The 27,735-nt window shown below is 43.5% G+C and overlaps 1 protein-coding gene and 1 non-coding gene across 2 annotated transcripts in view; one reads left to right on the forward strand and one right to left on the reverse strand.

Annotated features, from left to right (window-relative positions):
• ZNF804A (zinc finger protein 804A) overlaps positions 1–27,735 on the reverse strand; it is a 300,632-nt gene that overhangs the window by 257,180 nt on the left and 15,717 nt on the right. The window lies entirely within an intron of this gene.
• Positions 19,540–19,677, forward strand: LOC114814387. Its single transcript, XR_003762185.1, has one exon. It is a non-coding gene; the product is annotated as a small nucleolar RNA SNORA7 (small nucleolar RNA).

Genomic DNA, 27,735 nt, shown 5'->3' on the forward strand with positions numbered 1-27,735 from the left:
GAGGAGAGGCCAAGAAGCCTCAGCAGGACTGAAAGAACGAGTGGCTATGACACGTAGCTAAGAAAATGGTTCAGCAGTAACATAAACCAGGTGTGCACCTATTTATCCTCCAACACAGAATGCGAAGCAAACCTGGAACCAAAAATAAGGTACTACTTAACATCGCTATACCCAGTGGAAGGTCTCTAGCCAATGACATGTTTGCTAGACATCCACCATCAAGAAGTAGAGCATTTGAAATGAGAAGCTCAAAAAGAGCTGAAGGTCCGATGGAAAAAAGATCAGGTGCATTTTACAGATCTATCAAATCAAAGAGTTTGAACATTGTATTTATTGTTAAACAGAGACAGTGCCTCTTGGCGAGAGCTGTGATATTCTTTCTTCAAGTCCGATGACACTGCGGTTGATAAAATGTGAACTCTTAAATGCATCCAAGCGTTCACCCCAACATGACAGACACTGGAAAATAAAACAGAACAGTGCTAAAATGGCCGGGAACCCACCTGAAGAAGGTGTCTACTAATACAAATGTTCCAGGTGATTCCAATGCAGGTGTCAGAAGCAGCAGAGGAGAAGGAGAATTGGGGTATAATTTTAGCTATTTGGATAAATTCATTACTGATGACCAGAGCTCACATGAAAACAGGCTGGTGGAATGGTGCTCAGCAAACTGACTGCAGGTCATGAATAGAAAATACCAGAAGGAAGAGAAAAGACCGGGGACACTAAGATGTTCGGGTGAAAAAAACCCCAAAAAACACTGAACTAAATTACCTGTCTCCAGACATACCCAAAATGATCTCTGACATTGCCAGTCATTGGCAAGATATCATCTGCCAGGGTTGAATTACCAATTACTACACACCAAAATTATTGTTGACATCTCCCTTGAAAACTACATTTAAAAAAGCACAAAGTCCCTGCCAAGAGAGTCCTGCGACTAGAATGCCTTGGCAGATGAGAGATGGCAGCTGATGAGAAGAGATGTGAAATACAAGGCAGAACTGGGAATAGGCAAGGATTACGAGAGGTTTATCAACACTGTGACAGAGACACTAAAAGTGAGCAAAGAAAGCCCCAAAGGAGCAGTCATGAGTTAGTCAGGAAACACTTTGATTCATAGGAAGAGCAAAATGAAGGCAGAAGGAAAATTGAGCAATGAATACAATTATTGTGGGGGAGACAGACGGCTTGGCCTAATGGATAGAGCAAAGGCCTGGGAGTCAGAAGGACCTGCCTTCTAATCCCGGCTCTGTCACTTGTCTTCTGTGTGACCTTGGGCAAATCACTTTACTTTTCTGGGCCAAAGTTACCTCATCTGTAAAATGGTGAGCCCCACGTGGGACATGGACTGTGTCCACCCTGATTAGCCTGTATCTATCCCAGTGCTTAGTACAGTGCCTTGCACTTATTAAGCGCTTAACAAATTCCATAAAAAATAAAAAGGACAAGGCACTATTTTTCCGAAAAAACATTCAGTTCACATCTTCCCACTCCTCAAAATCATCCCATGGTTGCCCATCCATCTCTTCATCAAACAGAAACTCCTTACCGTTGGGTAATAACTCAATCAGCTCTCTCCCTCCTACCTGACCTCAATGATCTACCAAGACCCAACCCACATACTCCGACCAATCAATCAGTGTTTTGGGGTTTGTTTGTTTTTTTTTGAGAACTTACTGTGTGCAGAGTCCTGAACTAAGCACTGGGAGAGTACAACAGAGTTGGTAGACGACTTCCCGATCCACAGTGAGTTTTCACTCCACTCCTCCAATCTACTCTTTAAACCTCAGTCTCATCTATCCTTCCTCTGACCCCTTGTCCTTACTCTCCCCCTTCCTATCTGGCAGACAACCACTCTCCTCACCTTCAAAACCCTCCTAAAATCTCATCTCCTCCACAAAGCCTTCCCAGATGAATCCTTGGTTTGCTACAATAAATACCACACAGCACTTACGTAAATACCCTTGTCCCTAATATTTCCCCTAACCATAACTTCAGTCTGTCTCCCCCTCTAGACTGTAAGCTTCTGTATTCAGGGATCGGACTGCCAACTCTGTTTTACTGAACTTCCCTAAGTGCTTCGCACAGTACTGATGCATATTGTGTAAGCACTCAATTAATACCACTGACTGATCAATAAATCAATAGTATTGATTGAGGGCTTACTCTGTGCAGAGCACTGTACTAAGCATTTGAGAGAATATAGTGGTGTTAGTAGACATGATCACTGCCCACAAAGCTCACAGTGTAGGTGGGGAGCAGACACTAAAATAAATTCCAGGGAGGGGGCAGCGAAAGAGTAAAAAGACAGTATGGTACAGTGAGAAGCAGCATGGTGTGGTGGATGGAGCCCGGGCCTGGGAGTCGGAAGGTCAGGGCTTCTAATCCCAGCTCTGCCACTTGTCTGCTGTGTGACCTTGGGCAAATCACTTCATTTCTCTGGGCTTCAGTCTCCTCATCTGTAAAAGGGGGATTGAGACTGTGAGCCCCACATGAGACAGGAACTGTGTGCAACCCGATTTGCTTGTGTCCACTTCAGTGCCTGGCACATAGGAAGTGCATAACAAATACCAGTTATTATTATGATAATTATTATTAAGGAGGTTGTGCATACCCAAGTGGTAGGTGGGGTGGGGGTGGAGGAGATTTGAATATCCAAGTGCTGGGGTAATGGGGAAATGCTGAGGTGGAGGTAGGGGGAAATAGCTAGGGGCAGGAGAGAATAATCAGGGAAGAGTTCCTGGAGTAGATGTCATCACTTCAACAGGGTTTTGCAGATGGGAACAGCAGTGGTGTGTTGTTTTTTAAGGAAAATGTCCTGATAATCTGGCATCTGCTCCAGGGTTTAACACAGTCCTTGGTACATAGTAAGTGCTTAACAAATGCCTCGGTTAGTAATTATCATTATTATTATTATCCTGACTCCCAGTCCACTGGACCACACTGCCTCATGGGATGTCAGTCATCCCTTGGGTGACCATTTGAAACACTGTGAATTCATTCCTTCATTCATTTAATAGTATATTATTGAGCACTTACTGTGTGCGGAAGACTGTACTAAGCACTTGGGAAAGTACAACACAACAATAATCTAAGATTGGTCTAGGAGGTGGAAGGCTAGGCAAGGGAAAAGAAACTCCATCAGACCAGAGGTTCAGTCCCTCTCTTACACATAAGGAGGGAAATGTTCTAGAGAGGGGTCCCAACCCTAATTATTCTCAGGGCTCAACATGGGGCAGCCAGGGTTAGCCAGAAAGGCTGAGCAGGTGAATATCAGAGAAGGCTTGTGGATGGAGGGCCCCCGGAGAGTGCACAGTTAGAGTTGGGATGCATTTGAAGAGGCTAAAATTGGCCCAGCACTTGGATTCTCAAGATAAAAGCACAACAGCAGAGGAAGCAGAATGTAGAGATGATCCACGGCAGGTAGTCTCTATAATAATAATAATGTTGGCATTTGTTAAGCGTTTACTATGTGCAGAGCACTGTTCTAAGCGCTGGGGTAGATACAGGGTAATCGGGTTGTCCCACGTGAGGCTCACAGTCTTAATCCCCATTGACAGATGAGGGAACTGAGGCCCAGAGAAGTGAAGTGACTTGCCCAAGGCCACATAGCTGACAAGTGGCAGTGCTGGGATTCGAACCCATGACCTCTGACTCCCAAGCCCAGGCTCTTTCCACTGAGCCATGCTGCTTCTCTATCAGTCTCCATCAGTTGCCACTTGGCCTGGGTGACTACCGACTATGAGAATTCCTCTTTCACGGTGGCCTAGAGGAAAGAGCACAAGCCTGGTAGCCAGGAGACCTGGGCTCTAGTCCTGGACCCAATACTTGCCTGCTGTGTGACTTTGGGTTAGTCCCTTGGCTTTTTTATGCCTCAGTTTCCTCATCTGTAACAATAACAATGATATCTGTGGTAATGGTTAAATGCTTACTATTTGCCAAATACTGTACTAAGTGCTGGAGTAGATACAAGATAGGCAGGATACAGTTCCTGACCCACATGGGGCTCAAAATCTTAATCCCCATTTTACAAATGAGGTTACTGAGGTACAGAGGAGTTGACTGTCTTGCCCAAGGTCACACAGCAGACAAGCGGCAGAGCGGGGATTAGAAGCCAGGTCCTCTAGCTCCCAGGTCCGTGCGCTTTCTACTAGGCCATGCTGCTTCTCCCTCCCTCTCAGACTGTGAGCCCAGAATGGAATGTAAATTGGGTCCAATCTGACTATCCTGAATCTATCCTAGTGCTTGTCATATAGTAAACCCTTAACAAATATCACAATTATTATTATGTACCTCATCATCTTGGCTACAGCGGGCTCACCATCAAAAGCACTTTTCCAACCTGGAAGGACTTAGCTGTTCCTCTCTATCAGACCATTTCCCTCCTCCCTCATATCTCTTCCAAACTTCCTTTCTCTCTGAACTTCTCTAGAAGAAAACTATCTAAATAAAGGCTTTTCAGTGACTGTATTAGAGGCTCTCACTGTCAGTTACTCAGCCATTGGCTCCTCAGAAACCGTTGGATCAACTTTGTCTTGAAGCAAAGAGAATATTGCATCCTCAATGTCTCCCTTTACCTCCCCTCCCCTCTTCCCTTTTCTCCTCCTTCCTCCTTTCCTCTGAAAAAAGAAAACAGGGAAAAAGAAAGGGTGCTGACTGGAGACTCTAGAGAACTTCCATTTGTGGGTGGAATTTCTGATAAAAGTTATCCTTTAACAAATTGCTGAAAAACAACCTGTAAGTCTCAGGCCTTAACATGCAAAACCTCACTGAGATCAATATCTTCTCTTTTTTTGTCCTTTTTGAACATCACTTCTGTTCATATTAAATCAGTTCACAATCATACTTTCATTTTCCACAGAAATTTTACTTTTGAAAGGACTGCCAAGGAATACAGAAGAGTGAAAGATGAAATTTGAAATCTTATCCTTTAGCCAGTCTTACAATGGAAAGTATTATAAAAGTATTAGCTAGGATGTATGTATGACTTTCATCCCTTTTTTGAAATCTATTTGGGCAATAGGATGCTAATGTCAATATAAGTAGTCACAAATGATCAAATTAGGATTCAAAATGAATTAAAATGAGCCTATTTCAACCTGAACAAAAGGTGAAATTAAATGCATCCATGGATTCTCTGTTTTCAAAAATCTTTCTGTACAGACTTCTAAATGAAACCCAAGAAATAAGATTTAAAGCTTTACTTGAGTGGCTTGAATCACAGATTGGATGTATCAATTTTGATATTTTTGTTGTCTTGGAAGTCTTTGTGGTGGAAAATGGAGAGTGGCTTAGCAAATAGGACATTTACTTGTCAAATCTGGAACACAAATTTGGTATCTTCCTGTCTCACCATCAAGCAAAAGGTCTTCCAAATTCAAAAAGTGCTGAATAGTGTCTTTCTGAATAGTGCCTTCCTGTACCTGGGACAAATTTCTTGATCTGGTCTCCCATTTTGGTGTCATGAGTTGTTGTCATCAAGCATGTCACACATTTTAACTTAACCCTGAACAACTCTCAGACAACTACCAACTACTCAGGATATTTTCTGGTCTGAATGCATAAACTTTGGCCAGTATGGTTAGATAGGGTCTTGTTATCATTTACCTTAGGTGTTTCACACAGTTTCTGAAAATCCTAAACATGTGGTTCAAGACTAATTGCACGTGAACAATTTTACCCATTGGCCCAAAAATAATGAAATTGAAACCATTTCTGTCATTCTTTGCCTGCAAACACTAGTGTCTATGTAAACTGTAGTTAGGAATAACATTACAATTTATTTTAGCACAAACTATGTCAATATTTGAGTCTAATACCACTAATGAATGTTGCCTGTCTTTCTACACATTCTACAGCTTTACATTCAACCCTGCCAGCTGAATTTTCCAGCCAGCCAAGGAAAATAGGGAGAAAAAACTACTGGCGAGTTTTAATTGCTGAACGGATATTCTTAGCTAGTGGTTGAAACTGATTCGTATCCTAATCTACAGTTTGAAAGCAGAGCTCTCTTTGGTATCCTAATCTTCATTAGGAAAAGCGGACCATTCTGGACCATTCTTTTGGGGAAGCCAAAGTCTATTTTAGAGTAATCTTTTGCTTCTTTCTGACCTCTCCTCTCACTGAAAATGTTATCTCAAAAACCACGACATCAGATACAGAAATGGAAGGTTGAGGGGTTCTGATAGTGAAATCAATGGCTCCCCGGATTTCAGAAGCAGCATGACCTAATAATGGAAGGAGAACGGACCTAGTGGTCAGATGACCTGGGATCCAATCCCAGCTCTGCCAAATGTTTTCTGTGTGACCACGGGCAAGCCACTTAACTTCTCTGTGCCTCGATTCTCCCGTTCTCCCTCCTACTTAGACTGTGAGACCCTTGCAGGACCGGGAGTGTGTCCAACCTAATTCATTTGCATCTACCATAGCACACAGAATAGTGTTTGACACATAGTGCTTAACAAATACCCAGCTCCAAATAGAGGTCATTACTGAACGATTCCAGGTTGTATGCATTTGGTCTTTTGGTTATCCAGTGACAGGATGACCCACAAGATGAATGTGCCTAAAACTGTCACTCCTCTAGAGACCATAAACTCCTCGTGGGCAGGGAACATGTCTACCAATTCTATTGTAGTTCACGCTACCAAGGGATTAGCCCAGTAAGCACTCGCTAAATACCTTTGTACTTAATCCACTTGGGAAGCAGGAAACCAAGCCTACAGATACAGAGGATGTCTGACAGTTTCCTCTCTTCCTCTCCTTCTTCTCCACCCCTCAGTAGTACAATAGGATGATTGCAAAGTTTCTACCTCAAAATGAGTGCAAAAGCTGAGTGGGACTAAGCAGTGCCCGGTTACTCAGTTTGGTTAAAACAGGGACTCTCCACAAAGCAGAAAGAAGCTGAAAGGCTAAAACAGTGGGAGAAAGGGGAAAGAAAAGATAGGAGATGAGGACAAATGAGGGGGAAAGACACACAATGAGATATTAACCCAGAGAGACAGTTGAGAAGACAGCAGAAGGTATAAGAGAAAACAGATTAAAATTCTCCCAACCTTCTGCCCTGGGCTCCCCTTCCCCAGAATACTCACAGGAGAAGGAGATTTTTCTTTTCTCCAGCATCTAGCCTCTCCTCCTTAACCCCTGCCTTGCCATCTCCTCCTTCAGCTCCACTTCTTCCAGGTTCTTCCACCTAGGGTCCTTTGAGAGCTGTGATTTGGCACTGAGTTGTTGATGCCCCCTAGCCTGTTGGCAAGAGCACAAGACTGGGAGAGGGGGTACTGGGTTCTAATTCAAACAATTCCACTGATCTGGTGGATGACGTTGGATAAGTCACTATATAATCATAATAATGATGATGATGATGGCATTTGTTAAATGCTTACTATGTGCCAAGCACTGTTCTAAGCACTGGGGGGGTTGCAAGGTATTCAGCTTGTCTCACATGGGGTGCTCAGTCTTAATCTCCATTTTACAGATGAGGTAACTGAGGCATAGAGAAGTGAAGTGACTTGCCCAAAGTCACACAGCTGACAAGTGGCAGAGCTGGGATTAGAACCCATGACCTCTGACTCCCAAGCCCGTGCTCTTTCCACTGATCGATACTGCTTCTCTCCAAATCTCTCTCCATGCTTCAGTTTCATCATCTGAAAAATGGGCATGATCGCTGTAACCTTTTCCTCTGAGATTCTGAGTCCAGTGTGGGACACAGACTATGTCAGATCTGATTATCTTGCGTACCATTTGCCACAGAATAAGCGCCCATTAGGCACAGAATAAGCACTTAATAAATTCTGTCATTAATATCATGATTGATTAATTTTATTATTGATCTATCCCCTTCCTCAGATAAGCAGGGTCCTGAACTTGATCTCTGCACTGATCCTTCTAAGCCCGTAATAATCATCACCATCATCATCATAATCACTGCAGAGTTTGTTAACCAATCAATTAATCATTCCTATTTATGTTTTATGGTATGTGTTAAGCACTTACTATGAGCCGGGCTTTGGGATGAATACAAGCTAACCTACAGATCTACAGATGAGGTAACTGAGGCATAGAGAAGCTAAGTTACTTGTCCAAGGTCACATAGCCTAAAAGTGGCAGAGCTGGGAATGGAACCAAGGTGTCTCTGACTACCAGCCCCATGCTCTATCAACGGGCCATGGAAAGAGTATTTGAGTGCTTACTGAGTGCAGAGCACTGTACTAAGCACTTGGGAGAGTACAATATAACGGAATTGATAGACGTGTTCCCTGCCCACAGGAGTTTACACACTTACTCTGTGACAAGCATTATTCTAAGTGCTGGGATAGGTACAAGATGAGACACAAGTCTCTATCGCACATGGGGTTTGCAGACTAAGTGGGAGGGATGCCAGGAATCCAATCTCCTCGGTTCAGCTGAGGAAACTGAGGCACAAAGGTAAGTGATTAGCCCAGTGTCATACAGGAGGCAAGTGGTGGGGCAGGATTAGAACCCAGGTCCTCCAACTCCCAGGCCCATGCTCTTTCCAGTAGGCCACACTGCTTCTCCCGAATCCAAGCTGGGGTTGATTATAAATTTTCCTTGCCCCTGTTCTGACTACCACAAGACAGAATCTCAACTTCTCAAGTTTCGTTAGAATCAGGCTTTGTTGTAATTTCTAATAAACTCTAGCTCACTGCTTTTGTAGTGTTAAATGGGTAATTAAGCGACCAGCCATATATTACAAGTGTTTCAAGACAGATTGTGATGCTTTAATTTTAAAAAGATGAAGCCATCTTCACAGTAAAGGAAAAGTTATTTATTGAGCATCCTCCGTAGACTGAAAACTCCTTGAGGTTAAAAGGCCGTGACTGCTAATATCACTGTACTCTCCAAAGAATGAAGTACAGTCCTCTACAAACAGTTGCTCCTTGAGGCCAGGGAACCACATCTAGGAACCATACTGAATTCTCACAAACCATCAGTACAGTGCTCTGGGCAAAGTGTTTAATAGATACCTTTGTTTGAGCCCTCCTTCTCTCTCCCCTTCCCCTGTCATTCCCTCCAGCTTCTCCTCTTTTTCTCCTCTCCTTTGTTCTCCCTTCTACTTAGACTGTGAGTCCCATGGGAGGCAGGGACTGAGTCTTAACTGTTTTCTGAGAGCTCACCTCCTCCAAGAGGCCTTCCCAGACCAAGCTTCCCCTTTTCCCTCTTCTCCCTCTGCTCCCTCTCTGCACCCTCTTCACCTCCCCTCAGCTAAGCCCCCTTTCCCCCTTTCCCTCTGCTCCTCCCCCTCTCCCTTCCCCTCCCCTCACCACTAAGCTCATTTTTATATATTTTTATTACCCTATTTATTTTGTTAATGAGGTGTACATCCCCTTGATTCTATTTATCGTGATTAAGTTGTCTTGTTTTTATCTGTCTTTCTACCCCCGATTAGACTGTAAGCCCGTCAATGGGCAGGGATTGTCTCTGCTGCCAAAATGTACATTCCAAGCGTTTAGTAGAGTGCTCTGCACATAATAAGCGCTCAATAAATATTATTGAATGAATGAATGCAGTGCTTGGCACATAGTAAGCCAAATACCATAATGATTATTAACAATAATAATAATAACAATGATGATGATAATATTGTCATTATTATTAAGCACTTGGGAAAGTATAGCAGAAACATGAAACCCATTCCCAGCCCACGAGGAGCTTCTATTGCAATGGTTGAGTCAAACAGAAAAATATTTACAGTTCACTTAAATAAATTATCTGGCAGGGCATAGATTAATAAACCTGATAACTCATAGAGTGCAAGAATATAACCCCAGCACCTCAAAAAAAAATGGACAGTTGGAGGTAGAAAGGCAAAGAACTGCAGCATGGCCTGAGGAAACACTGCAAAAATCTGCCCATTCCCTTCCATCCAAACTGTTACCCCGTTAATCCAATCACTTTACTATGCTGCCTGGATCATTTTTCTACAGAAATGTTCAGGCCATGTTTCCCCACTCTTCAAGAACCTCCAGTGGTTGTCCAGCCACCTCTGCATCAACTAGAAATTCCTCATCAATGACTTTAAAGCACTCATTCACCTTGCACCCTTCTACCTCCACTCGTTACTCTCCCGCTCCAACCCAGCCCGCACACTTTGCTCCTCTAATGCTAACCTCCTCACTGTACCTCAGTTTTGTCTATCTCATCGTCAACCTCCCTCATGTCTGACAATTACACTCCCCTATTTTAAAGCCTTATTATAGGCGTATCTCCTCCGAGATCCCTTCCCTGAATAAGCCCTCTTTTTTTGTCAACTCCTTTCTGCATCTCCCTGACTTGTTCCCTTTATTCATCACCCCTCCCAGTCTCACAGTATTTACATGCATAACTGTATTTTATTTATATTAATGTCTGTCTCCCCCTCTAGACTGAAAGCTAGGGCAGGGAACGGGTCTGTTATATTTTTATATTTTACCCATGCTCTGCACCCAGTAAGTGATCAATAAATACAATTGATTGACTGACTGGAAAGAGCGTGGGCCTGGGGAGTCAAAGGACCTGGGTTCTAATCCCAATTTCACCACTCGTCTGCTGTGTGACGTTGGGAAAGTCATCAACTTCTCTGTTTTCTGTGCCTCAGTCTCCTATCTGTAAAATAGGGATTCGATACCTGCTCTCCCTCCTACTTAGACAGTGAACTCCATGTGGGACAGGTGCTATGTCCAACCTGATTAACTTGTTTCTGCCCCAGCACTCAATACAGTGCTTGACACATAGTAAGTGCTTAACAAATACCATGAAAATAATAATAAAATTATTAAATCAATGACTAATTAAATTACAATTTAGGATCCCCTGGGCTGTAAGCTCTTTGTCAGCTGGGACTCTGTCTACCAACTCTGTTATATTGTGCTCTCCCAAGCACTTGGGACACAGTGAGAGCTCAATAAATTGCTTGATTAATGCCTCAAAATTGCTTCAGGAAACACAGGCTCTAATCTCTGCTTTTCCATTTTTTTAACTGTGATCTTGGGCTGTGAGATCAACCTTCTGAGTTTCAGTTCCATCATCCTTAAAGTAGGGATCGCAGCAAGCTGTCTATCTATGTCACAGTATTTTCATGTCACCCCAGAATATAATTTAATAGAAAATTTCAAGGGTAAATGAAATGATATAAGTCAAAGTGCTTTGGGCTGTTAAACGGAAAAAGCCACCAAATAAATTCAAAGTTTCATTTTTGGATGAGTCCTTGGTCACCTCATTTTAATAAGGATGGGAGCAAAATTGAGGGATCAGAGAGTGACAGAATAAATGAAGACTTTTGGAAAAACTCTAGAAAATCTTTGAGGAAAAATGAAGGAAACAGACAAGGAGAAAAAGCTAAACTATCTCTTATAAATGGATAAAATAGAAATAATCCATTTGAAAGGGCCATGCAAATTGAATATATTAAAATTATGATCGAAAACAAAGGTTTATCCATTGTTTTCCAAGTCTAGAGAAGTTCAAAGAGGCTAAATGGATGGAACAGAAGAGGTTTCAGTTGGACGTCGGGAAGAATGTCTTCAATACACGAGTGACAGGGCCCTAGCTAATTTAGGTTAAGCACGGAACAGAGGGATAACCACTCTATCTTTAAACAGGGCTGCTCAGATCCCAACGTACTGTGAAATTCCTCAGCAAAAGATCAGACTGCGACTGCCCACATTCCATAGGCCTTTAGTTCAGTGAGGAGTGGGAAGAATATACCTTGCTACTAGCAGGATAGGAATTTCTGCAGGGGGTTGATGGGTGAGAGGAACTGAGGGAAGGCTCAGCTAACCCGTCCCCATAACCCACATCACATCCAGTGAGATGACCATCGGGGTAGCCGAAGGATGAAGCAAGTGGGTCATTTGCTGTGACCGCCCCCATTTCATAAATCATCTCTGACCGTGACACTCAGGATGGTTTAAATAAAGGCCAGCAGGAGCTGCCTTAAAATGAAAAATAAAAAAACAAAACCAACAAACCAACAAAAATAAAAATGGAAGACACAAGTATGTTGCTGTCCTATATGTTTGAAGACAATGCCGCCGATGTTGAAATTTACCTACCTCTTTCAGTCCCCTGATCATTTCCCTGGTATGAATAGGATCTCAATCTCCGTTGAGCACATTACTATTATTACTGCAGTACTTTTTAAGGGCTTACTATATGCCAAGCGCTAAGTGCTAAGGTAGTAATAATAATCAGATTATTATTATCATAATCAGATTATTATTATGATCCGATTATTATTATAATCAGATTGAACGCAATCCCAGACCACAAGGGGTTCACAGTCTATGTAAGAGGGAAGAGGATTTAATCCCCATTTTACAGATGAGGGAATGAGGCATAGAGAAGTGAAACTGGTCCAAAAGTCCCCCAGCAGACAAGAGGCAGAGGCGGAGTTAGAACCCAGGTCCTCTGACTCCTAGGCCTGTGCACTTTCCACTGAAACACAGTGCCTGTCACCCTTGTATTAAGACATTTTTCCTATGTCCACCTAAAATCTCTCCTGTTATTTCAATTGAACCTCTTTAGACCTAGAAAGCAATGGATAAACCCTTGCACTAGACCATAATAATTCAATAATTTAATTCACATGAACCTTTCACAGGGATTAGTGAAGCAGCATGGTCCAGCGGAAAGAGAATGGGTCTGGACCCAGAGGATCTGTGTTCTATTCTCGGCTTTGTCGCTTACCCATGTGACCTTGGGCAAATCACTTAACTTCTCTGTGCCTCAATTCCTTCATCTGCAAAATGAGGATTTAATGTTTGTGCTATGTCCTACTTAAGCTATGAGCCCCATTCCAGACCTGGAGCAGTGCGGTTCAGTGGAACGAGCCCGGGTTTAAGAGTCAGAGGTCATGGGTTCTAATCCCAGCTCTGCCGCTTGTCAGCTGTGTAACCTTGGACAATTCACTTAACTTCTCTGGGCCTTAATTCCCTCATCAGGAAAAAGGGGATTAAGACTGTTAGCCCTAAGTGGGATGATCTGATCACCCTGTATCTACCCCAGTGCTTAGAACGGTGCTTGGAACAAAGTAAGCACTTAATAAATACCAACATTATTATTATTATTGTATCTTCACCAGTCCATAGTATAGTACTTGGCAAATAGGAAGTACTTAACAAATACCAAGAAATAATAAAAAAAGGAGTATTTTCACTTTAGTCTCTTGTAAGAGACAGTTTAGCCTTTGCTTTCACAAAACTTACTCATGTCCCAAGCTTCCCCCGCTGCCTTCCCACTTGTCTGGCTGGCAGAGATCGTATCTCCCAATTCGAGCTTGCTCTCCCAAGCTGATAGTACAGCTCTCTGCCCACAGCAAGCTCACAATAAATACAAGGGATTCACTGATTGATTGCCTGGGCCTCAATCTGTTTAGACTGAACTTTTGATCTCATTAAATCCTAGCCCCCATCTTAAGGTACGAGCATGATTGCAATTCTCCACAGCGCCCAACCTTGGAAATTTTCAGTGAGCCTTATTTTTAAATAGCACCAGTGTCCTCATCTGCTTTATCCACTCTGGAGGAAAGACCCAAATATCCAAGGGACCATCCGGTAGTTTCTTAACAGCTAATCCAGTAACTAAGGATTCTCTGCATTATGTATTCTCTTTCAGAACTGGCTTTCAAAAAAAGAGTCCCCTTTCCCTTGATTCTTTGATTTTAAAAAAACACAACAAAAAACAAAAACACAACCTGTGCTCCGGAGAACACATGATCCATAATCTTTTCTTTCAAACAAGTGTTTGTCTCTAGGCTCTTTTCTATAATATTTCAAGCTCTATCAATATCAAAGTTCTGTGTGTGATGTTTCAGAGAAAACCATTGTTTATTTGTTTTCTGATTTTCTAAAATTCATTAGAAATATCTACTGATACAGACAACCATTCCCTGGGTCACGAAAACCTCAGGCAGCAGGATTAGGATTAAAAGAGAAAAAGAGATTAAACGGTTTCAACTCCCAAGCTTGATTGCAAAAGGTCTCAGCTTAAAACCCACAGGGCTTACAATCATAACCGGAGATTGTCCACAAAGCTTCCCCAGATTACTGGGGCTCAATTAAGGTTTGCCACAGAGCTGACCAGGTCTTGGTTTGTTTTTTTTTTTCTGGGGCAGTCCTGGATTTAGGTAGCCTGGGAGTTTAGGAAAAGAGCTAAATGTCCTAGAGTATCCTTAAAAGTATGAAGCTTTGCTACAGAACCTGGGCACTAAACATCCAGGTCTTTCAAAAACTGCTGTGGGGTTCCCGTATAATATCAATTATTGGATTTCTTTGTAACACAATGACTTTTGAGTGTCTCATTTTCCCCAACTCTGATGAAATCTGTTCAGCCCTATAACTAGGAGAGGCATCGACGTTTCCAGGAGAGAGGATATCAGAGTCCAACACCCTCAGCCCACCCAGGCTAGAAATAGTTTATTGCTTATAGCAATGAGAAAAAGGAGAAGCTGGACACGGATGATTTTTAAAGCCAAATAGCCGATGGAGGTAAGTCCACGTCCTTGACGTGTTTCTTACTCCCCCACGATAATCAGCAGCAGCAGAATCAGGAAACACTGGGAAACGGAGAAACTGCTCATTTCTAGGGATCTGGAAACAAAAACAATAGGTAACACCCACCACTCTGGTGTGAAGAAGTAAGAGGATGTTGGCAGGAGGCTGGGGAGATATTCATAGCTGTTCAAAGACATGGGCACCTGAGCAGAAATGAGGAGAAGAGGATTCACCCAGAGGCTAAGTGACCTGGAGGGTCAAAGTCAGCATCTGAAATCATCAGGAGTTGGGAGTGCCCTTATGAATGTTGTTGTTTGTTGTTATACTGAACTCTCCCAAGCATTTAGTACAGTGCTCTGCACACAGTAAGCTCTCAAATACAATTTACTGACTTATGAACTGTCTTACTGAAGCAGCATAGTGTAGTGGGTAGAGTATGGATCCGGAGGTCAAAAGGTCATGGATTATAAGCTCAGCTCTGCCACTCATCTGTTGTGTGACCCTGGTCAAGTTGCTTCACTTCTCTGTGCCTCGGTTACCTCAAAATGGGGATTGACACTGTCAGCCCCACATGGAACAGGGAGTCCGTCCAACTCGATCTGCTTGCATCCACCCCAGCGCTCAGTACAGTGCCCGGCACAGACTAAGCACTGAACAAATACCACAATTATTATTATTATCACTGACTTAGGTTCATGGCCAGCAGGACCCGGGCTGAAAGATGCCCATGAAGTCAGGATGGAGAAGCCCCAGAGGTCAGGGAAGCAATGACTCACTGGGCACCAACCCAGGGTGGGCAGGGATGTCAGAGTAACAAGGTACGGATGGAACGAAATGCTGAGAAGCTGCCAAGGGGATGTCTGGTAGAATCATCGGAAATATTATCCATAGCTCATTTAACCTGGGTGGAGTTGGGCTAGGCCTAGGCCTAATTAAGCTTGGGCCTAGGTCAATGCTGGGATCCATGCTTGGAGAAGAGGCAGTGACCAGAAGGGGATTCTGCAGTGAGCCCTTAGTTGCTCCAGATGACCGTCTCTCCTCTTCCTGGCCTCTACCAGTTGACCACAGATAAGGATCTAAGTCTCCTGAAAGAAAACTTTCCACTCTAACCACTAGCTCCCAGGATCTGGGCCTTGCTGGAAGAATATCTGTTGGGAAAACATTCTCCTCCTCATATCTTTTACAGACAGATTTAATATTTGATCATATGTTCACATAATGGGGATTTTCCCCTGGGCTCTTAGGGAATCGGCTGCCGTAAGCTGATTATTGGGCTGGATCAAAGAGTACAAAAAACAGGGCAGAAGTGCTAAAAAAAAAAAAAAGCCATTTAGGTAAGAAAGGTATAGTGGGGATGAGGGTTTATAGAATCAGAATTAGGAATTTGTTTGCTGTGTTGGATCTTGTGTTCAGAATGTAAGCTCACCGTGGGCAGGGATTGTGTCTATTTATTGTTACAGTTATATCAGACTCTCCCAAGTGCTTAGTACAGCGCTCTGCACACAGTAAGTGCTCAATAAATTTGATTAAATGAATTGAATCAATGTCAGCAGGATCCCTTATTATCAATGTTATTGGAATTGTTGTCTCTGACATTGAACAATAAGGTGTCAAGCACTTGACACTTGCGTGGCGCAGTGGAAAGAGCACGGGCTTTGGAGTCAGGGCTCATGAGTTCGAATCCCAGCTCTGCCACTTGTCAGCTGTGTGACTGTGGGCAAGTCACTTAACTTCTCGGTGCCTCAGTTCCCTCATCTGTAAAATGGGGATTAAGACTGTGAGCCCCACGTGGGACAACCTGATTCCCCTGTGTTTACCCCAGCGCTTAGAACAGTGCTCGGCACATAGTAAGCGCTTAACAAATACCAACATTATTATTAAGCACTCTGCTAAGCATGGAGAAAATAAAGGAAAATTAATTGAGAACCAGTCCTTGGCCCATAAAGGGCCCCAGTCCAAGAGAGGGAGAACTAAGGCATTGGACAATAAGGCAGCGAATGTGTCTGTCTAATTTCACATTGTACTCTCTCAAGCATTTAGTAAAGTGTTCTGCACACTTTAAGCACTCAATAAATATGATCGAATCAATGAGCAGCAATCTTCGCATCAACATACACCTATCTGGGTTGAATGTGATGCAACTTGGGAAGAAACATCTTTGGTTCAGTCAAGGCTCATACCCTATCACCCAAATTTACCTGAAAGAAGGGTTCATTAAAGTCATAACCCCGTTTTAAGAAAAGTCATAACCCCGTTTTAAGAGAACTGAGAGTGTTTTCTCGTAATCGTCGTCTCCCAGTTGGAGAAAGGATGACAGTGATAAATATGAAAGCAGCGAGGTCTCAGGCAGAGCAGTAATTCAGCTGAATAATGAGAGACATTGAGGCCAGCCTCTCCGGGTGCAATCCGGAAAGGAGTGTTGCTTTTCGATTGAAAACTTCGAAAGAATGATAATAATAATAATAATATGGTATTTGTTCAGCGCTTACTATGTACCAAACCATACTCTAAGCACTGGGGCAGATACAAGGTAATCAGGTCAGACACAGTCCCTGTCCCACATGGGGTTCACAGTCTTAATCCCATTTTACAGATGAGGTAACTGATGATGAGAGAGAGACACAAAAACTCTAACAGTACCAGGTAAGGCGAGTAGCAGATTCATTAGCACAGAAGGATGGTCAGGATAACCAGTCTTGCACTGGCTTTTTGAGGCTTATATAAACCTCTTCACTGTCAGTAGCATCCTATATAAATGCATATATACATAAAAAAATAAAACATGAATGATGTGGGAATACAAACATATAAATCAGCAAACATACTGATGGCAAAATAAACTGATATACAATGTTAGGGGTGTGGTAGAGGGATTAGGGAGACATGGAGTTAATTAGGGATGGTTTCTTGACAGAATTGGGATTTGACTGAAGTAAGAAATGCATTTTTCACCAGGAAGACTAGAAAGAGTTTCCCAAGCAGAAAAATGGCTCAAACAGAGGCACAAAGGAGAGAGAAAGAGCAGATTTACTGAGCTGGATCAAAGAGTACAAAAAACAGGGCTAAAGTGTTAAAAAAAAAAAAGCAGTTAGTTATGTTAGGAATATAGTGGGGACAGAGGGTTTTAGCCCAGAGGTAGGAATTTATGTTTCCTGTCTTTGATCTTGTGTCAGCAGGATCCCTTATGATGCATGTTATTGTTACTAGAATTGTTGTCTCTGACATTTAGCAATAATGCATCAAACACTGCACTAAGCACTGGAGTAAATAAAGGAAAACCCATTTAGACCCAATCAATGGCCCATAAGGGGTCCCCAGGAAAAATCTCTGCTTGTTGTTGCACTGTGCTCTCATTCATTCATTCCACTGTACTTATTAAGCACTTACTGTATGCAGATCACTGTAATAAACCTTGGGAAAGTACAATAAAACAGTAAACAGTGACCATCCCTGCCCATTGTGAGCTCACAGTCTAGAGGGGCAGAGACAGACACTGATACAAATAGAGGGACATTAATACAAATCAATACAATTACAGACAGATATATAAGTGCTGAGGGGCTGGGAGGAGAGAAAAGGAAAGGGACCAAGTCAGGACAATGCAGAAGGGAGCTGGAGATTAGGAAAAGTGGGGCTTATTCTGGGAAGGCCTCTTGGAGGAGATGTGCCTTCAATAGGCTTTGAAGAGGGGGAGAATAATTGCCAGGAGGATTCGAGGAGGGAGGGCGTTCCATGCCAGAGGTAGGAAGTGTGGGCCAGGCGAGTGCGCTTTGTACACAGTAAGCCACTCATTAAATACAATTGAATGAATGAATGAAAGGACAAATTCACTGGACAACAAGGATAAATCCAACCTATAACAAAAACAAATTAGAAATTAATCATCCAAGGTATCAACAGTGAAAATGTGTCAAACAATAATTACGAGGGTTTACTTGATCTTACTGGAGGTACCTGATGGCTATTTTCATTTCAAATGAAATGACTGTCTCTCAAGTGAAAGGGAAGTAGTGTGGCTTAGGGGAAAGAGCAGGGGCTGGGGAGTCAGAGAGATTGGATTCTAATCCCAGTTCCGCTACTTGTCTGCTGTGTGACCTTAGGTGAGCCACTTCACTTCTCTGTGCCTCAGTAACCTCATCTGTAAAAGGGGGATTAAGACTGTGAGCTCCACATGGGACAAACTTAATGGCCTTGCTTCTACCCCAGCATTTACAATAGTGCTTGGCACATAGTAAGCGCTTAAATGCCATAATAATAATATGAGAAATAATAAACAATAATAAATGAGTTTGACATAGTACCTGCCCCTCATTGCTTTAGACAAATAGTCCTGGGGAGAAAACTCCAGAACCTTCAGGTTTCAGACCGCAAGATTCTCAAAACTGAGCAGGGTAACTCAGGATAAGTCAGATAAAAGAGCCAAAGGTCTGCAAAAAATCAGAAAAGCCACAGTCCAAGCTTGTCAATGGGCAGGGATTGTCTCTATCTGTTGCCGAATTGTACATTCCAAGCACTTAGCACAGTGCTCTGCACATAGTAAGCTCTCAATAAATGTTATTGAATGAATGAATGAATCAGGCAACTCTGGGCCCTAAGATCACATGGATGTGATGCAGGGCCAAGGACGCAACTGTGAGAGCAAAAAAGACTATGGGATATAGCAAGAAACTAAAGATAATGGGGAGAACCCAAATTTTATCTTTAATGAGCAAGGAACCTTGGCTAGGAAGCAATCGATGGTATTTATTGAGGACCTACTCTGTGCAGAGCACTGATCTAGGCGACTGGGAGAGTACAAGACAATAGAGTTGGTGGGAACGTGCCTTGCCCACAAAGAAAGCCATTCTATTACATGTCAGAGAAGCAGCATGGCCTTCCTGGAAAGAGCACAGGGTTCAGTGTCAGGAGACTTGGGTTCTTATCCTGGATCTCAGTTTCCTCAGCCGGAAAATAGGGATTAAATACCTTTTCACCACCTTAGTCTGTGAACCCCACAAGATGGGTTTTGTGTCAAATCCTATCGTATCTACTTGGTACAGTGTTACTCCTCTCAGAGTCGCACTTGGAGAGTTTCTAGTACTCTACCGGTCTCGACTATGGGAGGGAGAGTCAAGCAGAGGCCTACTCGTTCCATTCCCGGCTTGGCCAGTGGCTAGCGAGTGGAAGGCCATCTGCTACAAGTCAAAACTCCCCAGTGCTGGGCAGCAGCAGCACGGGAGAGACTCGAGGGCGGAGACTCGAGTTTACGGCGCAGAAGGAGGCAGTGGTAAACCACTTCTGGATTTTTATCAAGAAAACTCTCTCGATCCACTACCAGAATGATTGCAGATGGAGGTGGGGCCTTCTGGGAGAAATGTGCCAATGGCGTCGCTATGGGTTGGAGATGACTCAACAGCAATGTTTGCTATGTAGTAAGCATTTAACTGATATCATCATTATTATTATCAGCCTCTAGACTGTCAACATCTTGTGGGAAGGGAATGTGTCTACCAACTCCATTGTATTTTACTCTCTCAACTGCTTAAGTGCCATGCTCGGCAAACGATAAGCCTCTAATAAATACAACCAATTATTAAGTTGATTAATAATGTCACACCAGGAAGCACAAGAAACCTTAGTTTATAGGAAAAAAATGATTATCACAGGAAAGATCTGAGTCTAATTAATCATATATGGAGAGAAACCTGGGGGGGCCCTATTTGGAGAAGAGTTCCCCTATAGAGAGAGGGAGAACTCCAGAGAGAAGCAACCAACACCCTCATCTGAACCAGAGCTTTTAAATCCCACCCAGCCTTCCATGTGAGAAGCAGCAGGGCACAGGAGGTAGAGGACTGAGAGTCAGAAAGTCATGGGTTCTAATCCTCAGCTCCTCCACTTATCTGCTGTGTGACCTTGGCAAGTCACTTCACTTCCCTGGCCTCAGTTTCCTCATCTGTTAAATGGGGATTGAGACTGTGACCGCCCCCCACCCCCTCCTGCCCTGTAGGACAGGGACTGTGCTCAACCTGATTTGCTTGTACCTACCCAGCACTTAGCATGGTGTCTGGCACATAGTAATCTCTGAACAAATATCAAAATCATTAGTATTATTATTATCATGTGCTCTTACTAAGGTGAGATTTTTTAACTTTAGAATTGGAGTGAGCTTAAGGTAACGTGGTGATGTCTCAAAGGAGGTTATACTCCATGGTAATATGCTGTACTGCTGCTACCCAACAGTTAATTCTCTCACTCTGACAATTAATGTTGGTATTTAAGTGCTTACTATGTGCCAAGCACTGTTCTGTGTGGTGGGGTAGATACAAGGTAATCAGGTTGTCCCACGTGGGGCTCACAGTCTTCATGCCCATTTTACAGATGAGGTAACTGAGGCACAGAGAAGTTGTGACTTGCCCAAGGTCACACAGCAGTCAAGTGGCAGAGCGGTGATTAGAACCCACGACCTCTGACTCCCAAGTCCCTGCTCTTTCCACTAAGCAACACTGCTTCTAATGTCACCAAGTCATTGCACATTGCTCTCAAAACTCTCATGTTTCACCTCTTTCTCCCTCCCTCCCTCCTTCCCATCCAAAAGACCCCTCTTCTCCCCCATCTTTTTCTTTTTTTAAAAAATGGTATTTGTTAAAAGCTGACTATGTGCTAAGCACTGAGGTAGATAGAGGATAATCAGGTTAGACACAGTCCATGTCCCAAATGGGGCTCCCAGTCTTAATCCTCATTTTCCAGTTGAGATACACGGAGAAGTGAAGTGACTAGCCCAAGGTCACACAGCAGACAAGCGCTCTACTAAAATTATATCTCTACTCTTTCATCTATTCCCCACCCACTCCTGCATCCACCCACAGACCTTAGGAACATATTTTTAAACTTGGTTCCCTCCCTTTCTTGTAATTTGTCTTAGTGTCTGTCTCTCCCACTAGACTGCAAGATTTCTGAGGGCAGAATTTGTCTACTAACTCTATCCTATTCCCCGAAGCACTTAGTACAATCCTATGCATACAGTAAGAACTCAATAAACACTACTGATTTTCCTTAACTTCTATTTTTAACCACTCGATCTCCAAGGGCTCCTTCCCCTCTGCCTTCAAACATGCCCACGTCTCCCCCATCCTAAAAAAACCCGCTCTTGACCCCACTTCCCCCTCCAGTTATCGTCCTATCTCCCTACTACCCTTCCTTTCCAAAATCCTAGAACGAGTCGTCTACAATCGATGCCTAGAATTCCTTAACTCCCATTCTCTCCTAGACCCCCTCCAATCTGGCTTCCGTCCCCTCCACTCTACCGAGACTGCTCTCTCTAAGGTCACCCGTGACCTCCTTCTTGCCAAATCCAATGGCTCCTACTCCATTCTGATCCTCCTTGACCTCTCTGCTGCCTTTGACACTGTCGACCATCCCCTCCTCCTCCATACCTTATCTCACCTTGACTTCACGGACTCTGTCCTCTCCCGGTTCTCCTCTTACCTCTCTGGCCGATCATTCTCGGTCTCCTACGCTGGAGCCTCCTCCCCCTCCCATCCTTTAACTGTTGGAGTTCCTCAAGGGTCAGTTCTTGGCCCTCTTCTGTTCTCCATTTACACTCACTCCCTCGGTGAACTCATCCGCTCTCACGGCTTTGACTACCATCTCTACGCAGATGACACGCAGATCTACATCTCCGCCCCTGTCCTCTCCCCCTCCCTTCAGGCTCGCATCTCCTCCTGCCTCCGGGACGTCTCCACCTGGATGTCGGCCCGCCACCTAAAACTCAACATGAGCAAGACTGAGCTCCTCATCTTCCCTCCCAAGCCCGGTCTGCTCCCAGACTTCTCCATCACCGTGGATGGCACGACCATCCTTCCCGTCCCGCAGGCCTGCAATCTCGGTGTCATCCTTGACTCGTCCCTCTCGTTCACCCCACGCATCCTATCCGTTACCAAGACCTGCCGGTTTCACCTCTACAATATCGCCAAGATCCGCCCTTTCCTCTCCACCCAAACGGCTACCTTACTATTGCGGGCTCTCGTTATATCCCGGCTAGACTACTGTGTCAGCCTTCTCTCTGACCTCCCTTCCTCCTCTCTCGCCCCGCTCCGGTCTATTCTTCACTCCGCTGCCCGGCTCATCTTCCTGCAGAAACGATCTGGGCATGTCACTCCCCTTCTTAAACAACTCCAGTGGTTGCCTATCGACCTCCGCTCCAAACAAAAACTCCTCACTCTAGGCTTCAAGGCTCTCCATCACCTTGCCCCTTCCTACCTCTCCTCCCTTCTCTCTTTCTACCGCCCACCCCGCACGCTCCGCTCCTCTGCCGCCCACCTCCTCGCCGTCCCTCGGTCTCGCCTATCCCGCCGTCGACCCCTGGGTCACGTCCTCCCGCGGTCCTGGAACGCCCTCCCTCCTCACCTCCGCCAAACTGATTCTCTTTCCCTCTTCAAAACCTTACTTAAAACTCACCTCCTCCAAGAGGCGTTCCCAGACTGAGCTCCTCTTCCCCCTCTACTCCCTCTGCCATCCCCCCTTTACCTCTCCGCAGCTAAAGCCTCATTTTCCCCTTTTCCCTCTGCTCCTCCACCTCTCCCTTCCCATCCCCACAGCACTGTACTCGTCCGCTCAACTGTATATATTTTCGTTACCCTATTTATTTTGTTAATGAATTGTACATCGCCTTGATTCTATTTAGTTGCCATTGTTTTTACGAGATGTTCTTCCCCTTGACGCTGTTTAGTGCCATTGTTCTTGTCTGTCCGTCTCCCCCGATTAGACTGTAAGCCCGTCAAACGGCAGGGACTGTCTCTATCTGTTGCCGACTTGTTCATCCCAAGCGCTTAGTACAGTGCTCTGCACATAGTAAGCGCTCAATAAATACTATTGAATGAATTGAATGAATGAATGAATGACTGAGACACTTTCTATATTGTCCCATCTGTTGTATTGTACTTTCCCAAGTGCTTAGTACAGTTCTCTGCACCCAGTAAGAACTCAAGAAATGCCATTGATTGATTGATTATTGATCTTACCCATAGTCATTGAAACATATTTTTTCAATATTTAAAGTTTCACAAACAGTGGTTACTGTCCTAAACACCTCCTGGACTGCTTGAATATCATTCTGTGACATCCGCAGACACAACTACTGCTGACAAGAGGTAGAGATCAGAATGACATTTGATACTGTACTGCTAGACAGAAAGGCTGGAGAGCAGGAGTAACTGAAGTCTAGGTGGCTATCAAAGAGGCTATCAGAATAAGCCAGCAAGAAATGATTAGGGATTAAAATAGGCCTGTAGCTGAGCAAGTGGAGAGGAAGGAAAGAAGCTGAGAACGAGTCAGCAGGATGTGGAAGTGAACTGAATGTGGGAGAGAGAATGAGAGGTTTCAGGTATGAATAAAGAAGACTGGGGAACCGAAAAGAGGGAAGGGTTATTCACTCATTTATTCAATAGTATATACTGAGCGCTTACTGTGTGCAGAGCACGGTACTAAGTGCTTGGAAAATACAATTTAGCACTAGAGAGAAAATCTCTGCCCACAACGGGCATATAGTCTAGAAGAATAATAACGATGGTATTTGTTAAGCACTTACTTTGTGCCAAGCACTGTTCTAAGCCTGGGGGAGATACAAGGTCCTCAGGTTGTCCCATGTGGGGCTCACAGTCTTAATCCCCATTTTACAGATGAGGTGACTGAAGCACAGAGAAGTTCAGTGACATGCCCTAAGTCACATCTCACAAGAAGCGGAGCTGGGATTAGAGCCCACAACTTTGGACTTCCAAGCCCATGCTCTTTCCACTGAGTCACGCTGAGCCTAAATCTTGGAGACCTTTACTTTGAATGATAGGCGTACATGCTGATGAAAATGATCAATCAATCAATTAATGGTATGATAAATACCAATAAGAGCACTTAATGCATGAAGAACATGATACTAAGCTGTTGGGAAAATACAATTCAACAGAGATGGTAGGATCCGTTCTCTGCCCACAGGAGCTTCCAGTCTAGATGTTCTGAAAAGAAGGAAATATATGAATGGAGAGAAGGTTAGGACTCAGGCCTCAAGGCCCAGAACAAGGAATCATTCATATTTAGATAATAATCGAAATCACCGAAGTGGATGAGCTCCCAAAGGAATGAGATTCTTGCAGGTATTTTTCAGACTCAGCAAGCTATAAAAATTATATTTACCCTACAAGATTTCCATTGGCTAATGCTCTCCTTGCTAGCCTTCTTCACATATTCTATTGTCCCCCAAATACTAGTACCTGCTTACTGCATATGAAATCATATTTTCCCAAGGTAGTATTTGTTAAATGCTTACTATGTACCGAGCATGAACCTAAACACCGGGATACACGTGAAATAAGTAGGCCGGACAAAGCCCTCTCCTTGTCCCAAGGAAAAACAAATATTGAATACCCATTTTACAGATGAGAAAACTGAGGCACAAAGAAGTCAACTGACTTGCCCAAGATCACAAAACAGACAAGTGATGGAGGCAGGATTGGAATCCAGGACCTTTGACTTCCAGAACCATGCTTTTTTCAATAGGCCACACTTCTCCCAATTTTGAGGACCACAAAAAACAAAAATAGAGAAAAAGCATATATTCATTCATGCAATCATATTTATTGAGCGCTTACTGCATGCAGAGCACCATACTAAACTCTTGGAAAGTAGAATTCAGCAACAGAGACAATCCCTGCCCAACAACGGGCTCACTGTCTAGAAATTTATTTTTACCTAAATGTCTGATTTATATTGGCCCAATTCAATTGCCTAAGTCCTGGGCATGTCAGCCAGCGATTGTGTGTGGATATATATAAACTGTCTTACGAGGATATGGATACTTGTTTTAGAAAAATAAATATTTTTAAGGAAATATCATATAGTCATTATGTAGATTGATCAGTGGTATTAGTGGATGCCCAGTACTCTACTAAGCACTTGAGAGAGTACAGTACAACAGAGTTGATAGAAATGTTCCCTGCCCACAATAAGCTTACCGTTTAAATAAATAAATTACAGCAAATCACAAAAGTGCTGTGGGGCCGAGGATGGGGTGAATGTCAGTGTTTAATGGGCATAGAACCAAGCACATAGATGACACAGAAGGGAAAGGGAGCAGAGGAAATGAGGGTATAGTCAGGGAAAGCCTCTTGGAGGAGATGGGACCTTAATAAGGCTTAGGGAGAGTGGGGGACATGGGGGTCTCTCATAGATGGAGCGGGAGGGAGCCCCAGGTCAGAGAATGTGGGAAAGCAATGGGTAGTGAGCCAGATGAGATCCAGACACAGCCAAAAGGCTGACACTAGAGGAGCAAAGTGTGAAAGTTGAGATATAATAGGAAATCAGTGAGGTAAGGTAAGAGGGGGCAAGCTGATGGAATGCTTTAAAGCTGCTGCTAAGGAGTTGCTGTTTGATGCAGAGCTAGAAGGGCAGCCACTGGAAGGTCTTGAGGAGTGGGGAGACATGGAATGAACTTGTATTAGATAAATGATCTAGGTGGCAGACTGAAGTATGGACTGGAGTAAGGAAAAATAGGAGGCATGGTATTTGAAGTGGCATATCACCTTTATCACTCCCATAGCTCATCACATCAATTGTCTTCCTTTAATCCTCACAACTTCCTGACTTACGGAGAAGAAAGAGCGTGGAATGAGGAGTTTGGAGACCTAGGTATTTGGAGACCTAGGTTCAGATTCTGGCACGGACCTCCCGTGCAACCCCTGGGAAGTCATTTAACCTCGCCAAGGCTTGGTTTCTTCATCTGTAAAATGGCTACATCGGTAAAGGCTATTTCCATCCCTTACACTGTGAAACCTACGTGGATCAGATAATGCGTCTGATCTAATTAACTTTTATCTACCTCAACTCTAAGCATAGTACTCTGGCACAAAGAAAGCACTTAATAAATACTATTATTGCACACTGCTTTCCTTCGATCATGCATTTTTCTCTTTTAAGTAGAGCACTAATGTTTTCTTCACTCCAGTCATTTATTGATCGTTTGAACTTGGCTTGGTGCCAGCAAAAAAAAAAAAAAAAACAAAGGAAAAAGTCATCATACTTCTTTTTCTTCTAGTAAAGATCCCAAATTTAAAGGATAAAATCAGGAAGGATAAGGATCCAAAATGATTAATTTTCCAAGCTTACAGTGCAACCTTAAATTTCTACTCCTAGAAAACTGAAGTGGGCCTCCAACTGGGAAGCTAAAATGCTTTTACCTAGTAAGATGTTCCTTTCGGGAGAAGTTGGTTTATAGAATTTGCTTCATTCAAAACAGTGTAAATGAAGATGGATGTTAGCCATTCAGTTTAAATTGTCTGTGTGTGGACATCATACCAGGAAACTCACACACATGCACACCAGTTAGGTTGAAGAGGTAACTAACTGGTGTTTCCTTTAGACGCTAAGCTTCTTGTGGGCAGGGAACATGTCTACCAACTCTGTTACACTGTACTCTCCCAAGCACTTAGTGAGTGCTCTGTAAACAGTAAGCACTCAAAAAATACAAGTGATCGATCAATTGCCAATCTGCACATTTTCATTTTGCCAATTAATTCTAGAAGGAAAACGCCCTAGAAAACCAGTCACTGATTTCAGAACAAGTATTATTTTGGTCTAAGCAATTTGTTTTGGATTGTTTGAAATAAACTCAGTACCATCAAATCTCAACTGTCCACACTAGTGGATGGATGGGTAACTCGATGGCATGGATTGTGTCTATCGCCTCTATTGAACTCTTTCAAGTGCTTAATACAGTGTCCTGATCACAGTAAACATGCACAGTAAGTATCATTAATTGACTGGAAAAATGGAGTACCGTAGATAAATAAAATCCCAAGAGGATCCGAAAACCTCATTTAAATCCTTAATCACTTGATCAATCAAACATATTTACTGAGCACTTAGAGTGTGCAGAATACTGTACTGAGCACTTGGAAGAGTACATTAAAACAGAATTGGTAGACATACTCCCTGTCAACAAGAGCTCACACTCTAGAGGTCGAGAAAGACATTAAAATAAATGCTGTATATTTACCTAAGTGCTTTGGGGCTGAGGGTGGTGCGAATATCAAGTGCTTCAAGGGAACAGATCTAAGTACACTAGTGACAGAGAAGGAAGGGGGAGTAGGAAAATGCGGAGAAATGAGAAATGTGGAGATGTGATACTAGGCAGACTTTGAAGGTGGCAAGAGTGATCATCTGTCAGATATGAAGGCGGAGGGTGTTCCAGTCCAGAGGCTGGACATGGATGAGG

This window comes from Ornithorhynchus anatinus, chromosome 9, assembly GCF_004115215.2.
Source record: "Ornithorhynchus anatinus isolate Pmale09 chromosome 9, mOrnAna1.pri.v4, whole genome shotgun sequence".
Taxonomy (NCBI): Eukaryota; Metazoa; Chordata; class Mammalia; order Monotremata; family Ornithorhynchidae; genus Ornithorhynchus; species Ornithorhynchus anatinus.